This window comes from Microcebus murinus, chromosome 1, assembly GCF_040939455.1.
Source record: "Microcebus murinus isolate Inina chromosome 1, M.murinus_Inina_mat1.0, whole genome shotgun sequence".
Classification (NCBI taxonomy): Eukaryota; Metazoa; Chordata; class Mammalia; order Primates; family Cheirogaleidae; genus Microcebus; species Microcebus murinus.
The window spans coordinates 96,001,847-96,028,025 of NC_134104.1; positions in this window are offsets into that span (position 1 = coordinate 96,001,847).

A 26,179-nucleotide genomic window follows, 5' to 3' on the forward strand; every position below is an offset into this window, starting at 1 on the left:
TAATTTTTACAAAGTAGATTGGAATGTTTACATGAATTTATTTCTTACACTCTTGATTCTTCCTTACAACCAGTGGGCACCTCTGGATTCCCCTACCAGATCCCATAGGTATGATTCACTTTCCTCTGCTACTAGTAGTGCTTCAGTGGTAATATTTAAAGAGATTTTAAATAGTATCTTTCTTTGCTCATCTAGAGACCTTTCTTCAAATCAAATTAGAGGTGACCTTTCTAAAATACAAATTCTGTCAGGCCATTCTAAAACCTTAAAATGGCATCACATTTCATAAAGTGTAAAGTCCATGGTACTTAGCAGACTATGCTGGTCCCTCCCTAAGCAATTCCTTTCTATTTGCTTAGACTCATAGCCAGCCATGCCTCCAAACACACCTATACTATGGTAAATGCCTGAAGACTTTCTGAACATGTCATGTGTTTTGTGCCTCTATGAATTTCCACAAGTTACTCTCTGTTCCCTTTTGTTCTCCCTTCACATTGTTCCATTTCAGCAGACTCCTATTGATTCCCCAAGATCCACCTTACTCTAACTCCTCTGTAGCCTGCCAGGTAAAGTCAAGTGCAGTCTCTTCTTGTTTCCTCTGATGTTGTCCATTTTAGTACATGTCAATTATAGCACCTGTGTCACTTTGTTATTTGTCTTCTTTATTGGAGATCTCAGTGCAAGAAACATTGGTCTACAATGTGTAGTAGAATCAGACAGTTGATGGGCTACTTCAGTTACTCAATTTTTAAATATCATTGTGAAGGTAGTGATGTGATCTTGTTTTAATTTTATTTCCACTAATTGAATAAATTTTCTTATAACCAAATGATAAAATTGTGGCCTAAAATATCTGTGCCAAATTCCTGTTTTATTGTTTATTCAGTAAAACACTGGTATTGAATTTGTATTACATTTTATTTTTACATCATAAGATACTTACAGGAACAAGAAATCCCATTCCTGTTATAAAATTCTCCTTAAATAGAAACCAAACATCTGAAGTTCAAAGAGGTCATTTGGCTTACTAGAGTCTGAGATAAACTCATAAATATTACTGTAACTTAAAGTATATACACAAATTATAGAAATAATTGTGCCATTTCATTAGAACTAAACCAATATTTCCTTTTACAGAAGATAGATTTGTAGGTACAGTAACAAAATGTATCTCCCTTATTCACTCTTGTTGTAAGCAATCTTCAGACATAGACAATAAGTATTCTATTATTCTGTTGGTTATTTTTCTACCTATTCATAAGAGAGTATCTCTTTACACATGACAAGTATCTAATTGCCCTTACTTGCCATTCATTTATTCATCCATGCATTCATTTTATTCATTGGCATTTTTTGTTGTTGTTGTTGTTACCTGTCATATACCCATTACTCTACCAGGTACTTTATATTTTAAAAAAAAGTTGGACAATCCCTCTACTTACATGGAGATTAAACGTTACTGGAGGAAAATGACAATAAGGAAATAAATGTATAACATGAAGTCAGAAAGTACCATATAATATTAAGTAGTTGGAATGATAGAACTACAAGCTATGAGCGTAATTTTAGATAGACTCATCAGAGGATTAAGGAGGCGAAATTTGAGCAGAAACATAAACGAAATGAGAGAATAAGGTGAGAAATTTCCAATTGTATTTCTCACAATCAACTCAAAACAGAACTTTTTATTTCTTTTTTTGTGTTTGTTTTGTTTTGGACATATTGCCCCAAGTTGACTTCCTCATCTCAATGAATGCTACTATCTTTCATCAATTTAAGTTAGAATCAATCGTTAATGTCATCTTTTATGCCTATGTATTCCTTCCTCATATATATATCCTGAGTTTGACCACTTTTCTCTAAGTCCACTGTTGGAATCCTAGCACTGTCCTTAATCATCTTGCAGAAGAGATGCTCCAAGAGGTCCCTAATGGTCTGACAGCACCCATGCTGGACCCTTCCTATCTTTTCTCTGTATTATACACTGAACTTTATTATACTTTAATCGGGGCATGTGAATCTCTCCTGTTTAAAGAACCATTGCTCTTATGATAAGGATGCAACTGGCAGGGCCTAGCAGGCCATGATGGTCTGGTTCCAACCTTTCTCTTCACCCTGGTCACACATGCTATCCTCACTCTATTCCTTCTAGCCACACTTTTCACTTTCTTGGGCTTATACTTCCTCCAATTGCAAGATCATTTCACAGCTATATTTCCCTTGGAAAAGGTTTTCATTCTTACTTGATCAAGCTAACTTGTATTTATTTTTAAAATCTCAGCACAATTTTCAGTTCTCCAGTGGTCTTCTTTAACCCCTGACAAGGACAATACTCCTACTATAGGCCAAGAGCAACTTTTCCTTCTTAGCACTTGTCATAGTTTATGTGATTATTTGTTACTCTTTCTTTCCCACCAATTCTAAGTCTTTCAAAGGTGCATGCCACATATGTTTTTCCAAAATTGGCTCACTATTCAATGAATCTTCATTGAATAAATAAATGTTAAAACTAATTTATCAATGCATTAGTGGTCTTCTTTTCCAGCACTCTTCCCTTCCCTACCACAACTTAGGTACATCATCTTTTTTCTCTGAAAAGCTCTAGGCTCTTTTCACTGCAGGGCTTTTGCACATTATATTGTCTCTGTCTGGAGGAGCTTTTGCATTATGGGTTTTTTTCACTTTTTATGTATTAGCTTAATTAAAACCTACACAGAGAAGGCTTTACAGCTAAACATTTTTAGTTTTGTAGCTCTCTTTTTCTGTGTCTCTTAAAAAAAATCTATTAATTTTATAAATATACAATTAAATTTTTATATATTTTTAATTTATATTGTTCAGTAGATTGGGTTCTACAGAGATGGAAACCATGCCTGATTTGGACACTGTTGAATCCCCTGTGACTTGCAAAATGATTTATGCATACTAGGCAACATAATATTTTGAGTTAACATATAAGCAAAAAAATATAAAATATCTGAGAAATAATGCTTATTAAATTAATTTTACTTTACTAGCAACCCCCCAATATTTTAGTAAGGAGTTGGTTATGAGACAGCATCATAAATATTAATACATAAAATGCTCACTTTTCCCAAAAATGCCAGTTTTCACTGGGTCCCACAGTTGATCCCATTCAAAGTCTTTTTTTTTTTTAAATTTTTTTTTTTATTTTGGTATATTATGGGGGTACAGATTTTAAGGTTTCAATAAATGCCCATTTCCCCCCCTCCCCCCGAAAGTCTGAGTCTCCATCATGACCATCCTCCAGATGGTGCACATCTCACTCACTATGTATGTATATATATACCCGCCCCCCTCCCCCCTCCCACCTGCCCAATACCCTATTACTGTAGCACCTATGTGTCCACTTAGGTGCTACTCAGTTAATACCAGTTTGCTGGAGAATATATCTGGTGCTTGTTTTTCTTGGGATACTTCACTTAGTAGTATGGGTTCCAGCTCTAACCAGGAAAATATAAGGTGTGCTATATCACCATTGTTTCTTAGAGCTGAATAGTACTCCATGGTGTACATATACCACATTTTATTAATCCATTCTTTGATTGATGGGCACTTGGGCTGTTTCCACAGCCTTGCAATTATGAATTGTGCTGCTATAAACATTCGAGTGCAGGTGTCTTTTTTGTAGAGTGTCACTGGATCATTTGGGTAGATGCCCAGCAATGGGATTGCTGGATCAAATGGTAGATTCAGTTGTATCGCTTTAAGGTATCTCCATATTGCTTTCCACAGAGGTTGAACTAGTTTGCAGTCCCACCAGCAGTGTAGGAGTGTTCCTCTCTCTCCGCAACCACGCCAGCATTTATTGTTTGGAGATTTTTTGATAAAGGCCATTCTCACTGGGGTTAAGTGATATCTCATTGTGGTTTTGATTTGCATTTCCCTGATGATTAGAGATGTTGAGCATTTCTTCATATGTTTGTTGGCCATTCTTCTGTCTTCTTTAGAAAAATTTCTGTTCAAGTCCTTTGCCCACTTTTTAATGGGGTTATTTGATTTTTTCTTCCTAATTTTCGTGAGTTCTAAGTATATTCTAGTTATCAGTCCCTTATCGGATGCATAGGATGCAAAAATTTTCTCCCATTCTGTAGGCTGTCTGTTTACTTTCATGACTATTTCTTTGGCTGTGCAGAAGCTTTGTAGTTTGATCATGTCCCATTTATTTATTTTTGTTGCTGCTGTGATTGCCTTTGGGGACTTCTTCATAAACTCTTTGCCCAGGCCGATGTCTAGGAGAGTGTTTCCAACTTTTTCCTCTAGAGTTCTAATAGTTTCATATCTTAGGTTTAAGTCTGTTATCCAGCGTGAGTTGGTTTTTGTGAGAGGTGAAAGGTGTGGGTCCTGTTTTAGCCTTCTACAGGTGGCTATCCAGTTTTCCCAGCACCATTTATTGAAGAGGGATTCTTTTCCCCAGCGTATGTTTTTGTCTGCTTTGTCAAAGATGAGATGGCTATATGAGGATGGTTTTATATCAGGATTCTCACATCTGTTCCACTGGTCAATATTCCTGTTTTTGTGCCAATACCATATTGTTTTAATTACTACAGCTTTGTAGTATAGTTTGATATCTGGCATATTAATGCCTCCCATTTTGTTTTTGTTGCCTAGAATTGCTCTTGATATTCGGGGTCTTCTTTGGTTCCATACGAAGCGCAAAATTATTTTTTCTATATCTGTGAAGAATGCTGATGGGATTTTAATAGGTATTGCATTGAATCTGTAGATCAGTTTGGGTAGTATAGACATTTTGATGATATTGAGTCTGCCGATCCACGAGCATGGTATGGATTTCCATCTGTTTACATCCTCTGCTATTTCCTTCCTCAGTGTTTCATAGTTCTCCCTGTAGAGGTCTTTTACCTCTTTGGTTAAATATATTCCTAGGTACTTTAATTTCTTTGTTGCTATTGTGAAGGGAATTGAGTCTTTGATTTGGTTCTCAATTAGATTGTTGTTGGCGTATATGAATGCCTCTGATTTCTGTGTATTAATTCAAAGTCTTTTGTAGTTGCTTGGGGACTGTCCTCTTATTAAATTTATAAGAATTTCAGTCTGGACCACACAAGGTGTGGGTATGTGTCTCTTTCTGCTCTCTCTCTTGTGCCCTTATTATCAGTAAACAAATCATACCCCTCAACCACTCACCATTCCAAAAGATGATCTCTCTCATTCAGGAGCTCTATACGCTACCACACTGTTGGAAGCTGGTCTTAGATAATTTTTATTTTTTTGATAAGGAAGTTATTATTTTATTTTTGAAGTGTTTTCTTTTAATGGTTAATCTTAATGTTCACCAGACAAATTCTCCTTTCGCTCTCCCTAAAGTTATTTAAGTAGAAATAAAGACCTTATTTTTTCATCACAGTGATTATAGTTGCAATCTATGCATATATAAAGAATTTGCCTTCTTGAACATCTGATTTAGTTTCTCATTCTACATTGAACATCAGATATAGAAAATATATTGCCTAAAAGGACATTTCTCTTCATTCATTGCATAAACATACTCATTTATTTAACACTTTTCTCACGGATTAAATAGAAAATGTTCCCTTTCAGTTCTTTTCAGTATCTTCCAAGTAATATGGTGCTAGTCACATATTATGCCACTCCAATTGTTAGTCTGTTTATACTATAATCAGGTATAATTTTTTGAACAAGAAATGTTCATAATCCTGGCAATCACCATGAAAGATTGATTTAATATAGTAAGTAGAAGTTACTGAAATTACCTTAAAAAACATTATGTAACACCTGCATGTCCTCATGTAAATTACATGCAGGATTGTTTTATTCTAGATTTGCACATTCTATATTGAATGATAAATATAATTTTGAAGTAACTCAAGTAACTTCATAGCATGCATCAAAGAACCATACACCCAACCAAACCAGCATGAACATTCTGTAGTTGATATCACTTTCTCTTAAGCAGAGAAATAAAGCACATTCTGCTACTTACCCAAATGAATTTTTTCCAGATTTTATATATATGTATGTATATACATATATGTGTATATACATATATGTGTATATACATATATGTGTATGCATACACACACTGAAAAATGGCAAGAGAGAGATGGAAGGAACAAAATCTTTTCCTATATAAGCATCACACAATTTATAAACAGATGCATTGGAACCAGGTAATTTGTGTTTATAGGGAGAGATAAGTTAACAGTGTTTAGCTATAAATAGAGGTGACAGGCAAAATATAAGAAACAGGCCAATTTAATGTCCTAGCATGTGAGTAGATTTGTTTTCATATTTAAATATTTTATTTTGAAATAACATTTGGTTTGAATAAGAGTTGGAAAATGAATATAGTGTTACTATTTACCTTTTACCCACTTTCCCCTGAGGTTAACATTTTGCTTGACCTTGGATTCTTTATCAAAACTAAGAAATTAACAATAGTACACTATTATTAACAAAACTAAGACTTCATTCTTATTTCACCAGTTTTCCAGCTAATATCCTTTTCCAGATCCATGATCCAGTCTAGGGCCCTATATCGTGCTGATATTTTGTCATGATTAAACAGGCTTGTAGATTTTGGGGAATCATGTCATACAGGTAAAGTTCCCTTCTCATGATACCATATCAGAAGTTACATGATATCATCACTAATACTAGAAATGATAAATTTGATCCCTTAGCTTAAGTAGTACTTGCCAGGTTTCTCCACTGTTTTACTTTTAGTTACTATTTTTTTATCATTCCATACTCTCTTCATAAAAAGTGAGTCATTAAATTCAACTTATATTCACGAAGATGAGAGTTAATTTCTATCTTCAAGAGAAAGAATTATTAAAAAATTTGTGGGTATGGGTTAAAAGAGTCATATTAATTAATTTTCTGGTACAGAGACTTTGAGAATATGCAAATATCCTATCTATTCTTAAAGTTTAGCTCACTAATTTTAACAGTTATCAGTGAATATTGCCTGTAGCAACTATCATTACAATGTTCTAGTGATGAATTTCTATTTTCTTCATTCCTTCTACAATTTTTATTTAAAATTATTCTATAGGAAAGATTTGTTATTTCTTCTGAATGTATATATTTATTCAATCATTTATTTATATGATTGTGGCCTCATAGATACTTGTTTTATTCTTAGGGTTTTAATCCAAAATTAGTTTTATTTATTTATTTCTTAAATCGTTCCAGCTTTGATCACTGGTATACTCTCAAGTTACTACTTGTGTTCTTTATCTAGATATTGTTTCTTTTAGCAATTCCTCACTTTCTGGCACCACAGGCTCATCTTGTGTTTTCCCTATAGCAGCCCTAAAATAAGCCATTTCTCTAGGGTGATTTTGTCTTTTTATTGAAAAATGGTTTTAAGAAACAAAGACTTGTGTGCTATGTATTCTCTTTTCTACTAAAGTCTTGCTATGAATACTTGCCAGCATTTGGTATAGTTAATATTTTTTTTATTTTTTAGCTATTCTAATAAGGATGTAGTTGTAGCTTATTATGGTTTTAACTTGCTGAATTTAGTTGAAAATTGTATGACTAAGTACACTTCAAGTATACTTTGGCTACATGTTACTTTCTCCTAAATTAATTCTTTCAGATTGCCACTATAAGAAGCATATTAAAATTATCAGCTTAGTGAATAAAATGGTACTTCAGGATTTTTGAATATGTCTGAGAGCAATGTGTCTCTGTTGTTACATTCCATTGCTTCTGGCCCAAACTTTATAATTTTGATTAAATTTCCATAATCTTTAAATTCTGTTCTATGCTTCTATTTACTCAAAAGTTCACAAATGGTCAAACCAGGTAGAGTTGTTCTATTATAATTTGTAGTTTGAACTTACATAGTCAGTATTTTATTGAGGGTTGACAGGTTGCTAAAGCTTAATGCAAATCATTTTATGTCATATAACACTTGATTTATTTATTTAAAATTATTTTAATATGTTTTTTGAAAAATCACTTTATCCACATCTACATTTGGAATTGAAACAGTATAATAAGAATGGAAAGATTAAAATACAAGTATTTAAGGAGTTTAGGATAAAAGATAATCTTTATAACACCAAACTTTATCCATACTTTATTTTCTTATAACTTGTTAAAGTCAAGATCTGACTTAATAAATTTATTTCCTGTAAAAGATTAGTTTGAGTTTTCTCTTTTAAAATTTTCTTAGGAACTAATGATATGAACTAGCATCATTAATTAATATTCATAAAATGTACATTTTTAATTAAAGATGTTTTTCTCAGTCTAAAAACCTTTAGGTTGACAACTTTTTTTTCACAATTGTGCCACATTCCTTGGGTTCTACTACTTTAATAAAAGGACTTTTATGATGAGGGGCTCAGAAAACAATATTCCAAAATAAAGGCCTCAAAAGCAAATGTTGTCCTCTGCCGTTCTCCATCCTTCCTGTCTCTCAGACCCATTCTTCCCTGACACTAGCCATAAAAACTAGAATTCTTCTTCCCCAAGGTGGGTCATAGAAATCAGAACCCTTTTTCTTGAAAACCAGCCATGAAACCTAAAAGTATTCCGTGTAAAAACTGGCCATCTATATGGTCATGTACTATCTGACCTACCTTATTTGACTGTCAGTCATAAGACATCTCTGGAAGAGATGGTCCTGACTGACACCTCAAAAGAAGGAATGCATGTTCAGAGAGGCCAGGAAGAATCTAGGCAGACAGGCCTTGCTGGGTTCCCCAATTAGGCTATTAGCGTTAAGTCATACCATTTTTGACCAATCATATTTCTACATAAGCTGTTCATACTTTGTTGAAGCAAAGCATAAAAATGAACAATCCCCCCTGTATCTTTACGTCTTCATTCTGAAGGCCCCCACGTATGCATGTTAAAAAAAATTGTGTGCCTTTTCTCCAATAAATCAGCCTTTTGATAGTTTATTTTTCAGAAAAACCTCAGAGGACTGAGAAAAACCATTTTAGCTCCTACAAGGGGAAGAATAATCATTGTAAAATATACCCAGAGCTTTTATATAAAACTTTATACTCTGGGGATGGAAAAGGGGGAACTGTTCCACAGCTTTATCACAGCTGGAAAAAAAAGAAAACGTCTTCTAATTCAGACACCTCTATCTATTCTGTCTTATGTAAGGAATCAAGGGAAACACAGTTAACAGAGCTCTGGAATTCAAGGAAATAAATTGAGAATGCTGCAGTCAAGGAAGGGGCTAATGGACAGGGGGGAAAAAAGCAACAAGTATATCACCAAGGAAATATTTGTGACAGTAATAGCCCAAAGACAGACCCACTAAAACAATGAGATTTAAACAAAAGATCAAAGAATGTTCCCGTCTCCTATACATTATCACCACACTAACAGGGCTCCAGTCTAATACCAGCTGCATGTAGGCCAAAACACAGAAGCTCTGAGTAAAATTGGTAAGTGAAGCCTACAGACAAGAGAGGAGACAAAAATAAGGACACTGGAGGAATTTGAAGGCTCTAGTACCTATAACTATCTTCAGCAAACATTAAACACAGCCCAATTCCAAGTAACATTACCATAAATCCTCACATTTAAGACCTATTAACTTCATGTTCTTATTACCCAATACAACATGTTTGAGCCTCAAGAAAAAATTTACAAGGCATGACAAAAGGTAACAAAAACCACAGTCTACCTCGATAATGCATGCTGGTAAGGATGTGGAGTAAAGGGAACTCTCCTATACTTCTATACTGTTGGTAAGAATGTAAATCAGTGCAACTACTATGCAAAGCAGTATAGAAGTTCCTCAAAAAACTAAAAATAGAACTACCATATCACCCAGCAATTCCACTGGGTATATATCCAAAAGAAAGGAAATCAAAAATAGAAACAATATCTGCACTCCTGGGTTTGTTGCAGCACCATTCACAATAACCAAGATATGGAATCAACCTAAGTGTCCATCAACAGATGAATGCATAATGAAAATATGGTACATATGCAGAAGGAAATATCACATAGCCATAAAACAGAATGAAATCCTGCCATTTGCAACAATATGTATGGAACTGGGGGACATTATGTTAAGTGAAATAAGCCAAGCACAGAATAACAAATCTCAAATGTTATCACTCATATATGGGAGATATATCTGGCCAGTGACAAATGGCCCATAAATCAAGATAACTATAGCTCTTTGATTTTTATCACTAGAATTTAAAAAATGAATCATTGATATTGCTCATTGTTGTCATGATATTTACTATTCTAAATTCCATTTTCCCCCTAATCTAGAAGCAGTGAATCATTATAATAAATTAGATCCCTTGTGCTTTTACTCTTTATTGGGCAGGGTTCTTTATATAGAAAGGTATGGCCAAATACACATGTATCTATCTGTGTTGATCTAGTCACAGGAAAACACTGTCTTTTCTGCAGTTTTATGCAAAGAGTCTGTGATTGGTCAGTCATGATCTTACATTCCTAAAAATGTCATAATAAAGATACAGCGAATGCTGTATTTATGGTTTAAGGATTTATATCGGTGATTCCCATGTCACTCAAGAAATTATAACTTATCTGTCTTGATGATTCCTCCCCATGGTTTAACCAGTTGAGGCCAAGTCTATTGCCTGGACTTCTCCCATGTCTAGTGCTATAGAGCTGTTACATCAATGCCAGCTCTTAATTAGAGGTTAATTAACAGGAGAAATTCAGTAGGAGTTTCCCCATCTGCCTTTTGAGCCTTGGATGCTTATTTTATTTGCTTAATAGTGACACTATTCTTTTAGCTAATTATCACTGGTAATAAGACTGCAAATTTCCCATTTCCCAAGGACTGACTTCATATTTTGGGCACAAACCCCAAATATGTTGAATTCATATTCCCTGTATCCCTTAGTTTTCCACCTTTGGATGTCATTACCATTAACTCTAGCTATATACTTGACAATTATTTGATAATGAGTGTATGTGGGCTTATATCATGCCTATGTGTGTATAAATTTTAAGCATCAGTGACATGAAGATGAACTTTCCATGATTAATTTATTTATAATTAATATACTAAATATAGACATGACTGTAAGGTAGACCTTTAAGGACTAGGTATAACCTATTTTAAAATGCCCATCCCTAAATTTCTGCATCATTTATTAAATTGTATTTAGGAAGTAAATATTCACATAATCTATTTTTTAATCCTACCCCAGAGTCTGTAAGCTATAAACTTTCATAAGTTTGAAGGTCCCCTGGGCCTCAATTTACATCCCTGAGTGAAATCTATTCATTTGAAACCACAAATACTTTAAAGCAATTTTCATGCTCAAATGGTCATGAAATTGAGGGGGCTTTCAGCTTCAGTAAGTCATATATATTTTCTATTCTTAACTCCCTTTTAATAGTGTAGATGTGGCAAATGTTTATAGAAGAACCATTTTGGCAAGATGACACCATTAGGAAGAATTCTGCACTCATTTACTTTGAGCTTTACTTAAAGGAAGTGAAGAACAATTCAAAATGTCATGAATTAAAAGGCTTATATCAAAAAGTAACCATTAAAATTATATGGCATAAAAAATTTTAATAGCTTCATTTTGAGATCAAAGATCATAATTAAGGCTATATCCAACAAAGGATATTATATGTAATAGATACAACTATTCCATTGCTTTCTATTTCAAATAGCCTGTTGTGTTTTTATTACCAATTAAAACATTGGTAAGTACCTATAACATATTAATAGCTTCATCATCCAGTTTCCTACACTTTTCAGGTATTACTTTATTTTATTTTCATGAAAAATCTACCAAGGTAAAATTATTACTATTTCTATATTAAGGATTTGGGAACAAACTGGGAAAAGTCATTCAACCTAACCGAACTCTGGATTAAATGTGCTTAGTTCTCACACCATATTACCTCTGCTCTCCATATATATTTCCTCCAAAATAGATCAATCAGGACATAATAGCAGCTATTTAATGTCTACTTATCCTTTTCTTCAAGATTGTTATATACCTATGTATATGTTTGTCATTATAGATTTTCATTTAAGATTACCAAATTATAACGTGAATTAATTCTCACTTTATTTTGCACATGTTGTGAATACAAATAGTATGAACTCCAAATGTTACAGAGGTTTAATGCTACAAAGATTTTGTACTAACTATAAGGAGCCTGCATATTCTAACAGAAATTTAGTGAACCATAATGCAGAATAAAATATATCTTTATCTTTTTCTGTGTCCAAGTCAGGACTATGATAAAGAGTCAGATATTCTGAGGGGCTGACTTATGGAAAGAGGATAAAATTAAGAGGAACTTAAAGACATTACTGTAATTTTAACAAAATCACATTTGTTTTTTAAAAAAACGTTTTTAAATAAAAGTTTCTGTATGTACAGTTTGGATAAGGTTGATATCACTTTTATAGTTTCATCAGGCTTCTCGTGTTTACTGAATAAATTTTCTTAAGTCTACTCAAGCTATTAAAGTCTGTATCCTGGTACATTATGTTAGAACCCTAGGGAACTACAAGTTTTTAGGAAAGTGTTCCAGGACCACAAATCATTTTAAAATTGGTGATCCAAGAAAAGTTTATAGGATGCATAATTTTTCTATTGTCTCTAAAATACATTATCCAAGTAAACAATATTTGAAATTCAGCATGTTAGATAGCATTATAAATTATTTTACGGACCTGAAAGCTCTATATAAGCCATGCAATATCACTAATCAGTGATGATATTTAATGAGCATAATCAATAACAGTATAACAACTATTTTTATGTTATAGGCAAATGTAATGTAAGGAAGAATATCTGTTTAAATTGAATCTTTTCTTATAAAACATCAAAAGACCAACTTGGTGTTTCAGGTTTATGTTTTTTTTTTTTTTTTTTTTTTTTTTGAGACAGAGTCTCACTTCGTTGCCCAGGCTAGAGTGAGTGCCGTGGCATCAGCCTAGCTCACAGCAACCTCAAACTCCTGGGCTCGAGTGATCCTTCTACCTCAGCCTCCCGGGTAGCTGGGACTACAGGCATGCGCCACCATGCCCGGCTAATTTTTTATATATATATTAGTTGGCCAATTAATTTCTTTCTATTTATAGTAGAGACGGGGTCTCGCTCTTGCTCAGGCTGGTTTTGAACTCCTGACCTTGAGCAATCCGCCCGCCTCGGCCTCCCAAGAGCTAGGATTACAGGCGTGAGCCACAGCGCCCGGCCCAGGTTTATGTTTTAATAATTTATACATATGAGATGATATATGCTGATCACTAGAGCACAATTTCATATCTCACACCTGTGAACCACACTAATGTACTTTTATTTTAATAAAAAGTGTATATCATTGGGCAATGATTATTAGGCATAATTTTCAAAGGTGGATTTGTATGGAAGGAATTATTAATACATAATAACATTCTCCATTATATGATATATCACATTCCATTTTATTAATTAGTTGCCTGAATATTCTATGCCAGCCTTTTACTCTTTTTTATCTCCTTTTTTATGTAAAGATGTTTTGGGGTGGGGAATTGAGGGGATAGCAATATTATTTTAAGAACAAATACAGATAATATCAATAGATGTTGGACATGAGGAAAATTGGCTACAACACAAGAATACTATTTAAGTTTTTATTAGAACATAATGACATTGGAACACAGTTTAACATTCAAACTATTGAAATTGGTTAATATGGTAGTTTAGGGAATATGTTTTGTATGTAAACCAATTTGGGGGCACAAAACAAAGAGCTTTGGCTTTAAAAGTGTTTCACGTCTAAAGACAAGGAAAGCAGTCTTTGTAGGTCACCTCATCAGCTATGAAAGTATATAATTGTCCCTGGCTCCTGAATAAATCAGGATTTAACCAGGATTAGTAAGTAGCATTCCCCACACCATGTTTATAATAAACTTACTTCATTGTATAAATTGCAATTATTTCTCTTAAATTATTCTTCAAGATATTTTTTCTAATTGTCAATAGTATCAAGAAATTCCATAGGTTAACATGAGAGCTCATAGAGAATTAGGATCCACCTCTATTTAAATACTTGCAGAGTCCTTTATACTTATGTCTAGATATTTAAAAATATAAATCACACTAACAAAATATAAAATAAAACTTGCTTTATATCTTGACAAATATACCTTCATTTTGATAAAATTGAAGAATATAGTTATAATATTACTTAAAGATAACTTTATCAAAGATAATTATATTTATTTTTATTTGTGTATGGCCTGATAATACTTGTACCAAAGCAAAAATTTCACTGAGCACAAACAGGTAGGGAAGACTTGTATTCAAGGCTATTGCATTTTAAGAAAGAGACTAGAACTCAGTCTGAATTCCACTGGACTGAAACAAAAGGCTGAGGAGTTTTAAAAAATGGAGGCAGAGTAGGGAGTAGAGGGAGAGAACATAGGCCATGTGTGTTTGCTAATTAGTCTTACCCACACAAAAAGTAAATTTTTTCATATCTTCATGATAAAATATAGTTTTATAACTTATAGAGAGGTATCCATAGAAATTAGGCTCCTACTCACCAACAGAAAATGAGAGATAGCGGGGCTTTCTCCTTTGATGGTCACATTTCAAATGCATACCTCTTATGTCCTTGAGAAAGACATCCTGGATTATATAATAGAATTGGCAAGAGGCTTTTTATAAAGATTTATATCTCAAAAAGGTAGAGAAAGATTTTACAATTACAAGTTTTCTAAAGTAAATACTTCAAGAAAGGGTAAGGAAGAGACTGCTATGGTTAGTCCATTTGGATTTACACATGATTTTAAATTCCTCCAGACAAACTGGGACAAAAAATAGCAAGGAAATGGACATTAATCTCCACTGAGAAGTGATGCAGGTGGTCCTTGGTATCTGTGGGTTTCCCACTGAGGGATTCAGTCAACCACGAATCCAGATCAAAACCCACACATGCAGAGAACCCACTGTACTGCACCATTTTGTTTTTGTTTTCACAAAAATCTATTTCATCTCTGAAACTGAGATGAAGAATTGGATAATAAATTTATCTTTTCTCTTATTTAACTGCTTCTGTAATTCAAATTCTCCACATTCACAAGTCTGATTTCAGGCTCAGTAACAGTACAACCCGAAAACTTTCATGCTTGGGACTATGACCTTTGGCTTTGAGGATGTGGATATGCATTTCTCTGGGGCTTGATAAGGTTGGTAATGAGAAGGTATGTTATATCCTTCAGCTGAGCACTGAATTCAAGTATCATCCATATTTTCTTCAATATATTTATTCCAAATATGTATTTGTGATATAAGTTTTATTTTTTAGATCATTATGTCTGCAAAAGGGGTACTTCTTACCTGAGTCTATGCAGAGAGGTGATGATCCTAGACTGAAATCTATGGGTATAGAATTTATTACTGTTTATATTAACTTATCGTTAAAATTTTAAACCATTTACCTGAACCTTGCTCAAATGATATTTTTGTTTTGATAATAAGAATGTATTTAAAACCTGTTTGAGTCATTTTGAAGTGTATTGGATAGTTGATTCAATATGTTCAATTATGTGAATGTTGTGAAATAAAGGAATGGATCTATCAACGTTTTGGCCTATGCTTTTCTTGAATCTATATAGCACTCTTTGAACTATACAATTAAGACAAATTGCATGTTTTGATGAGAATTCATTATAATTCTCATATTTCTCAGCCTGTTTTGACTTAGTCAGATTTTGTGCCCTAGGTAGGAATAGTAATATTTGCTAGATTAATGCTGCCATTTGTCATGCCCTAAAAATATTAGAAATAGACTCAAATAAGAGACTGAGATCCAACTCAGCACAACAATTCAACTTTGTTTTTGCTTCTTTATTATAAATTTAAAAGAATGTTTATATCACCACAAAGCATCATAATTATCAAATCATAGAATGATATATCAATAGAATGACTTGACTGAAGATTGTAAACATTTCTCATCAAACAAAAATGATGTGTTTGGCTATAGTGGAATATCTTCATTTTGATTTAAAAATGTTTGACATAAATCCATTGTGAATATTTGAGCTATGCATTAAAATAATCCTACAGAGAGTAGTAATATATAAAATACCAGTCAACAAGAAAGGAATTAGAGGATAAGTAGTCTGAGCAGAAGAATCTTTGAGAATATTGCACCAAATTTAAAATCATTAAAATCTTACAAGAAGTTAGAAGTGTTATTAAGTAAATATGATACCATCCTAACAAAAGAAGTATAATCTAAATCATATTCATGTATATGATGAAGAGACAGTATGCTCATTGACCATGAATTGCCACCACAAGTAATAAGACACAACCTATCTCCCACAGTTGAAAATTAAACTGCCTGTTGCTTGCTTTCTTAGTCACACAAGCAGTCAAGGTCCTGATTTATGACTTGGGCCTCATCAATCACTTGTACCTGTTGCAGTTGGAAATACAAAAAGCAGGGAGTTGGAGGAAGCTGTTCTCCTGAGGGCTACATCAGGGAAGGCAACTAAATCCACATTTAGGTGGCAGCACTGGCAGTGGTTTTAGCAACATTCTCAGTATGCAAAGTTGATGGACTTGGAGGCGCACTTTAAAGCTTCTGCACTCAAGGACTGCTAAGATTTAAATGCACTACCCAAAATTCAAGCATTGGCAACAATGCCCAATGCATCAGTGTTGGGAGCTAAAGCCTATGAAAAGGTGATTAGGTCACAAGGACTCTTCATGAATGGATTAATGTTGTTATCTTTGGAGTGTAGTTAACACAACAGTAGACTTGTTATAAAAGCAAATTTGGTCCCTTCTTGCTCTCTGGATCTCTGATGATCTCTTGTCCTTCACTCTTCCACCATGCATGGGATGACAGAGCAAGAAGGCCCTAACCAGATGTGGGCCCTTCAATCTTGGACTTCCCAAAACTGCAAGAAGAAATTTTTTTTTCTCTATAAATTACCCACTCTGTAGTAATCTGTTATTGCAACACAACAGAGACTAAGACAAGTACATTAGCAAAGGAGTGTTTATGTAATTGTTATGTAATATCAGTTTTGATGTTACCCTTGGCTATATAGCCTTCAAAGCTGATTTCACAGATCCACCATAATTTGTGCAAGCTACCAGGTTATCTTATCTTAAATTACCTTTTTGTTTAAATTAATTTAAATTTTAAATTTAAATTAGCCAAAACCATTATCTGATGCTTGCAGTTAAGAATCCTGATTGATGTAGGGAATAAATCAATTATGATACTGTGTTTCCTAAAGATAAAAATTTCTCCATACTCTAAAGTACTTTTTAAGTCCCTAATTAATTATATAAATAAATGTGCTATACACTTATTATATATGATTCTCTATGGTAAAGCTTCCCATTTTTGGAGTATCTTGAGTCTCATAGTTTATTGTAGCTATTTTTTGTTTTTAATTAGATTCCAACTTCTTATTGACAGCTACAAAGCATTCACTCATGTGATTCCCTAAATAAACCAATTTTTTTCCAAGTAAGAGCTTTTATGGGAACATATCTGTAAAATTCTTCCAATATGTGTTGTTTATTTCATTATATCATATGTGAGTGTGTGTGTGTTTGTGTGTGCTTGCCATTATATCATGCAGATATATATACAGTCTGCCTTCTGTATTTGTAGGTTCTGCATCTGAGGATTCTACCAACCACGGATAGAAAATATTTGGAAAAAAACAATAAAAAATAGCAATGCAACATTTAAAAACACAAATGAAAAAACAATACTTTATAAAAATAATTTACATAGTGTTTATATTATGTTAGGTATTATAAGTAATCTAGAGATGATTTAGAGCATAAGGGAGAATGTGTGTAGGTTATATGCTATTGTATGTCAGGCACTTGAGTTTCTACAGATATTGGTATCCACAAGGGTCCTGGAATCAATCCTGCATAGACAGGGACAAATATCTACATATCTATATATCTGTATGTGAAAGGTGGCCTTACTAATAACCTATCTAACAAAGGAAAATAAACTATCTAACAGAAAGTAAGGGAAACAAACTCATAGAACATAATTGTCCTTTGAAGAGAAAACTCACAACACAGCTACCACCTTTTTTGATTTGTTTTAATTAAACACCTGTTGCCTAACTAGCTATCTCTAAGAGTTTGTTTCTCAGCCTCGAAGAGCCCTACGTGGACAATAGAAGTACAATCACCCTCTTCCAGCCCTCTGCCTCAGTTCCTGCCAGAAACACATTTTAAGGACTCAGATAAGCTGGCCTCACAGAGAAAGGAGAAAAAAATAAAATAAAGAGCACCTGAACCAACTTCACAGCTGCCTCTGTTATCAGTCTGCTGAAGCAGAGGAAAAAAAAGCCATTTTTTACCCGTTAAAAACTCCAAACAGCTTTTCCTCAGCTGCTCGGCACTTCCTTACTTTATCTGTGTATTGTGGCCACTCCCTCCTTTTCTCTCTCTCTTTCTCTATCTCACTCTTTCTAAAAATAAATTTTTACAACTTTTTAAATTAATCTTTGTATGAGAAATCTTTCTCTGCCCAAGTACAAATTCCCCACCCTTTTAGTATCTATATCCATCTGTCTATAGGGAGAACAATTTTTGTAAGCAAAATAAAGGGAAGATACTATCTATTGCAAGCCAAACATCTTGAGGAATAAACTATACAGACAATGTTTCTACTTTGTATAGTTTTCTTTGTCCCCATGCCCAAGACCATGAGTACCCTCTTAAATACACCTAAAGTTATGCTATTAGATATAAGGTTTTGCCCCACAAATAATGTTTAAGCACAAAATTCTCTATTTTTTGTTTGTTTCCCAGTCTTAATTCCTTTCCTTGATAATTAGATTTTCAATCTCTGTTCCTCTGCCCTCTCCCCACACCCTACCATATGAAAGTTTGGTTGTAAGGTTTTCCTGCCCATAATTGTGGTTTCTCCCTAAGATACTAACCTTTTACTTGCTCCCTACATCTCCAGGAAATGCAACCTGTAAGTAGCAACCCAGCTCTAGCTGACATTGGCACGGGCTTACTGCATGCTGCACCTAGTCTGCACTCACTCCATGGGCTCCAGTCTGTCTGGGGAAGGAGGTAATCTGACAAGAATAACTTAATAGCCAGAGGCAGCCTGCACACCAAGTACATAGTTGCCAGGACAGCAGAAATGCTAAGTTTACCGTAAGGGATGAGCAGCTTTTTAAAAGTTTCTAGCTGCAGGGAATTAAAGCTTCCAGATGGCAGAATTGCTGCTGATCTGCATCCAGACATTCCACCCTGCAATTCTGTAGGACATAGTCCCATTCTGAGCAATTCCAACCTTAAACTTAAAAGGTAGTCTTCTCTCCTTACCCATTTCACTTCCCTTCTATTCTTAGAGGAGGTATAGGGCATTCTTATTTTTGTCTATGCAAATTATAGGTACAAACTAATTTAAAAAATAGTATGTGTAGTTTAGTAAATAAAACAATAAACTAGATTCAGAAGACATAGAACTATTTATTCTCTAACTCACATTTGTGCCTAATAATGCAAATTATTAAACTTGCCTAGGTTTCTGGTCATTCTTTTGAAACATTTAAAATACATAATGTCCTGTGAGAGTAAAAGTTACAGTGCCTAGATTTAATAAAAACCTACTGTAAAAGGCTCTAAAATCCTAATCCAAAATATAGTAATGTCCTACGATCTCACCATCTGGAGATCAGACTCCTGGCAACTTGAAAAACCGGCACAGCTCCAAACTCAAAATAGTTCACAAAAGTTCTGGGTAGTAAATACAGACCTCAGATATCCCACAAACAATGCCTTTTACTCTTTTCATTGGGGATGCATTGAAATTATTATCACACTTAGAGAATTATTTATAAAGGTGGACAAAGTAAAATATTATTTCTAAACAAGACCAGATACATATTAAATAGGGATAAGCAGTATATCACATTTTATTTTAATAGCCAATTGTTTCAAGATCATTTGTTTAATAAACTATTCTCTTTCCACTGATTTGCAAAGTCACTTCTGTTATATATCAAGTATCCATAAATGTGTGGGTCTGTTTCTAGGTTCTTTATTCTATACCATTGGTCTATTTCTCTATGCTTATTCCATAATAACATTGTTTTTTAATTATTAAGCTTCATTGTATGTCTTGAAATTTGACAGGAAAAAGTCCATATTTTATTCTGCAAAATTATTGTGTCTATTCTTGGTCATTTATTTTTATATAATTTGGGATCAGCTTCTTAGGGCCCACTTAAACACATTTGTGATTTTTATAAGTATTTCCTGAAATGTATAGATTATATAAGAAACATCTTGATTTTTTCATGTATTACATGTTTTTAAAAATGTGTTATATATTTTTCAATAAAGATCTTACATATCTTTGGATTGATTAAGTTCTGTCTATAAATTTTTTATTCTATTTTAATGATATATTTCAATTACTGGTATTAAAAGTTATCAAATTTTTAATGTTGATCTTTAATCCAATTCATTTCCTCATCTTATGCCAACATTTATAAAGGCTCATTATATAAAAATTAGTTTTTTTCTTCTTTTTAATATGTATATTTTTAACTTTTACTTTTTTATTGTCTCACTGTACTGCTCAGGACAATATGTAATAGAAACAATGGAATAGGGCATCCATGTCTTACTCTTAAATGTAATGGGAATTATTCCATGGTATTTCTATAATTAGTGATGCTTCTGTATGGATATAATCTTTTAAATAAATCTATTAATTAGGTATATTACATTGTCATATTTTTGAACTTGAACCATCCTTTTATGCCATAAACAATATTTGGTTCTGCTTTTGTGACTGCATTTTTTGAACTATTCTGTAAGATGTCTATTTGATTCGTGAATGGGATTGAGATTGTTTCTCTTCTCTCTCTCTAGCTATTTCTCGCCCAATTAGCCTTCTAAGACAATCAAAGACAAACGTGTAAGCAAAGAAAACCAGGTATATTGACCCATTACAAGAGAAATCACACTCTAAAGCCACTATGTGGCATCTCACCAAACACTGGAAAAGATGAAGTAATTATGAGATTTGCAGGAAGGGTTGAGTTTAGGTAAAATGTAAATGAAGTGTTTTGATTGGCTTAGATCAAAGTAGGACTTTATGAAAATGGGTCAATATCAGTTTGGGACTGCAAAAGGAACCCAGTGTTCTATTTCTTTGAAAATTACAAACTTATGATAAATGGGGAATGGTGTTCAGACCCCTTATCTGACACTCTCCATCAGGACTGGAAATCATGGCAGCTTCTCTGTGTCAAAGGCAATTAGATCCTCCAGGTAAGGGTAAGGTATTACATTCATACTGAGATCATTTCAAACAACAGAGTTTCTGGCAGTCTTTCATTTTGGAGATAGAGAGCAAAATTTTGCAGTAAATAAGAAGTAGTCACTCAAAGAAGGGATTGCTATGATACTTTAAAGTTGCAAAGTGACCTTGGGGAAAAAAAGTGTTTCTTGTAGCTGGCTTTATCTGTATCTGTCATTCCAGCCTGATGAATGGAAGAACAGATTTTCTTTGTTTTCTCAGATAGAGCAAATTCTCTCTCTCTCTTCCTTTCTCATATATATTTATACTTATATGTGTATACATAAATATATTTACACACCAATACATACATATATTAATAATAATACATTTATAATATAAGGTAATGAGATATTATACACTTAAACTCGCACACAGATACACATACACACAAATAACTTTAAACTTTACTGTCCGTCCCTGCCTGTGTTAATACCAAAGTTTTAATTGCTTGAAAAATATTTAGTTGTATAGATGTGTCACTTTAAATAAGTACAATCATTCAAACTGTTAACAGTGTGCTTTCTTTCCATTAATTATTTTGTTATCAATATTAAATTCTAATTTCAAAAACAGAGAAATGTGTAGAGGGTAATATAATAAAATAATTGGTGGCCCTACTAACATACTTTAACAAATACAGCCATTTTGCCAAATATGCTTTAGATTTATTTGTTTTTCTTCAGGCACAAAATGTTATAGACATTGTTAACACCTCCTAATCCTAATCTCTTCTGTTCTTCCCTTCCCAGTGTTTGGAACTGTTTAGTTATGCACAAACACATGCATACATACACAGTGAATTCATTTTTAGATGTATATAATTAAAATGTAGATCACTAAAAAATAAGAATATATATACAAACATATACATACATACACACACATACATAAAGATATATTTTTGTTTTTAGTGACTTTTCACTTTTATGATAAAAAATTAGTTTTTATATCCATTCTTATTTCTTTTTTCCTACCTATTATTGTTCCATAACATCTTGAGATTTTTTTGTTGTTATATGTTTGATTTATTTTGTTTGCTTGTTGTATAAATTATGTTTTTTCTTTTTGTTTTAGCAGTCCAACCATACTTACTTCAAGTTTACTTCTGATTAAGGTATATATTAATTTTTCAAAATTATGTTTCTGCTTTATATTTTGGTAATAGATTTCTTCATGTGTTTCTTCAAAATCTTCATGAATTTGATTTTCAGGTTTATTATGGGTGGAACATTTATTTTCCCTTCCTTTTTGATCTGTCTTTGTGCATTGACCTCTATTTGTATAATACTTTTGTATTTCCTTAATCTTGATCTCTGTGTAGTTGCCATTTTTTAACTACATTCAAAGACTTTCAGTATTTCCCTGTTGCTTTATGGTGATGAGGATATTAAAAATAAATAGGATCCAATGAGAAAGTCAATCAATAAATTGGCCAAATCCTGGATTTAATATGTTGTACTTGCCTCCCACGTATGAAGTTTCAAATAAGTCATTGCTCGAAGAGCTAGCAGTATGAATTTTTCTTTAGATGTGTTCTTGAATAGGAAAACCCCTCCCCAGTTCCAGCATTCAGGTGTTCTGTATCAAGCACCCTTCCTTTCACCTCACACACCGCTGACATGAATAACTTTTAATACTGTTACTCTCCACTCCTTGCAATATTTACCTGCTTTGAGAATCCAGAGTTCAGCAGACTACACTTTCTACCTTGTTCGATACTTTGAATTTTAAGTCACAAAGATATTATTTTTAAATACAACTTTCTGCTCTGTCAATTCACTATTAACCATTGCTATATGTTTGCAGTAATAGATAAGGGAGAAATTTAGCCAACATACTGTAACAACACCATCTTATAGGGAAGTATATTTATGTTATTTTCATATTTACAGTGAAAATCTTTTTAATTGCTTCCCCATTATCTGTACTGTATCTCTACTATATTCCCACAGGTAATATTGAATGAATGAATGAATGAAAATTAATGAGTAAATATTTCTTGGCTTGGTAGAGCAATTTTACAAGAAAAACACATCATCATTAATTTACGATATTCAAATATAGTTCAAATGTCATATCTTATTTGTTAATTAAAATTGTGTGGTTTAGATTCATTTTATCTTATTTGGATGATTTTTTTTGAAAATGGCTTATTTCTCTATTATGTTAGATAAGTAGGTCAAAAAATTAAGATAATATTTTCCTGAGGATATAATAGTTTGGCAATAGGAATTGACCTAAAGACACAAATAAACCTCCTTTTCTACTAGGAAAGCTAAGTATGCTTTAATTATTAGAACAATTCTTGTGAATCATAAAAAATTCAATTGAGAATTTTTTTAATATTATAAAATAATTTGAAAAAGTATTTTAAATAAGTGTATTTCTCTTCAATACAGTTATATAAATTTTTTTCTGAAGCAAACCTTAATCTGAAACAAGGATCTCATGGAAATATTACCTAACATATAAAAATATCATAAAAGAATGAAATCATTTGGACCTAAATGGAATTATCATGAATTACATTTTACTAAATTATTCCATTTGCTTTTTATTTCATCCAGATAATAGTAGACTAGGAATTTCATCTTTAAAATATTGTATATCATTATCATTAAAGAAAAACTATTATAACAAAGAGCCATTCAAATATTTTTGTAAGTATGCATGTTAGTTTCTCTCATTTTAGTATAACAAAAATATTACTATGTAAAGCAGAAACACCCTACTTTTCCTCACCATTGTTTGTATTTTCCTTTGTTGTTTAATCCCGGTGTGAGCTGCTTCATGATTGATGAAACCCAGCAGGCTGTTACAACCATTCAGAGAACAAGCTATGTCTTCATTTATACCTTATTAACTTAAATGCCAGGGTTCATTGGCATGTTACAATTTCTAAAACTCAATATGATCAACCACCTGGGAGAAAAAAGAACACTGAAAATCTAGTCAGAAGTTTCTTAGTATATAAGTATTCATGACATTAATTATGAAAGTTGTCTAGTCCAAAATACAGGCTTTGCCATCTGTGTTTATAAATCTAATGGCAAACTTCAGATAGTTATTTGGAGTATTGTATTTAAGAACAAGCACAAATCTGATAATGCCACTTCTGTAGTTAGAAATAATTGATCCCACTGAAAGATTTTTTTTCCTTAAGTAAACTCCATCTACAAATATATAAATTAATAAAAATAATTGTTATTATCTCCAAATCTATCTTCATGTTCTTATTTTATCTAGCTGTATCTCTTACTTTACATGTGTAGAAATTCTAGATTCTATGTTCTGGCAATACAGACCATATATAGTCCTGTATAATCTCCCTTCAAAGAATTTACTAATTGAGAAAGAAAAGTAAATACTTATTTGATCTTCTGTATGTTAACTGCAACAATAAGCAAATGTGTCACAAAACAAACCTACATGGTCTGGTGAAGTATGATAGAATTATTATTATTAAAACAAAGTATGAAGCAAAGAATTGCATGAGATGAAGTGGAAAGGAAGGCTGAGAACCTATTTTGAAGAGCTTTATTAGATATATTAAGGAGTTTGGCATATTTCACATTAGGTACTGAAGAATTGTGGAAGGAGGTATAGCAAGAAAGAATAAAAAATTGCTTAAGGGATGATGCAATAGGAAATAAATAGTTGTTTTAATAATAACTATAGGTGAGAATAAGTGGGATCAAATCTTCAATTTGAAGTATGAAATGAAAGTAATGAATAAACAAAATGAGGTGAGAGAGTTCAACATAGTTAGGAAGTAGAAATAAAAATCCTGGATTGATCGCATATAATGAGAAAACAAAGACTTAACAGTATCTCTAGAAATTGTACCCACTCTTCGTGAGGTAGTAATGTAGAAGTTTGTTTGCTAATACCGTGTTTTCCCAAAATTAAGACAGGGTCTTATATTTATTTTTCCTCAAGAAGACACTCTAGGGCTTATTTTCAGGAGATGTGTTATTTTCCCCTCAAAGCCTCAGCTTGCAGCATGCACAGGATAGCCGGGACCTGACGGGGGGAGCTGACCTTGTTGGTGGGGCTGCCTGTACCTTTCCGGGTCACCTCTGGGATAGTAGCTGTCATGATGGGGCAGATGAGAAGGGCTGCTCATCTTTTTTACCACTCCACAAAAAAATGCATGGGTTGTGCAGATACACTGCGTAGCCACGCCCATCACTACGTCTTATTTTCCAGGTAGGGCTTATATTGCGCAAATGCTTAGAAATCCTGCTAGGGCTTATTTTTTTTTGGTAGGTCTTATTTCTGGGGAAACACGGTACTATCTAATCCCCCTGTTTATCACTATTTTCTACCAGCCACTCAGTCTTCCTACTCATTAAAGACTTTATCCCAAGCTTATGCTTTCTCTCTCCACTCTCAATCCTGTCATTTTCCTTGGTTGTCCTTAACACTGACACATCTATCGCCCGACGAAGGTCTGTAACCTCCTCAATACTAATGAACTGTTCTTTGACTAACCTACTGCCAAGGCTAGACTCTTTAGAATGTTATTGACCAAGTTCTTTCCTTTCAACTCATTTGTTCATAATTGTCTAACCTGTTTGATCTTAACAACCATCAACCTGGAATTTAATCTCAACAACCACCAACCTGGAATATCCCTCACTTAGCAAAGCTGTTTCCTAAGCATCATTCAGAATTCAAAGCCACTTAAGGATCAGCTCCTAAATCAGTCTCCTCTTCTGTTCCACATAAGGTCTATCTATTATTACAATCATCTTTTAGCCCCAGTTTCTTTGTTGCCACCAGGATATCTGCACATATGCAGCTGAACTTAGCTGAAGGAAAACACACAACAGTGAAGACAGGATTTACTCAAAATTCA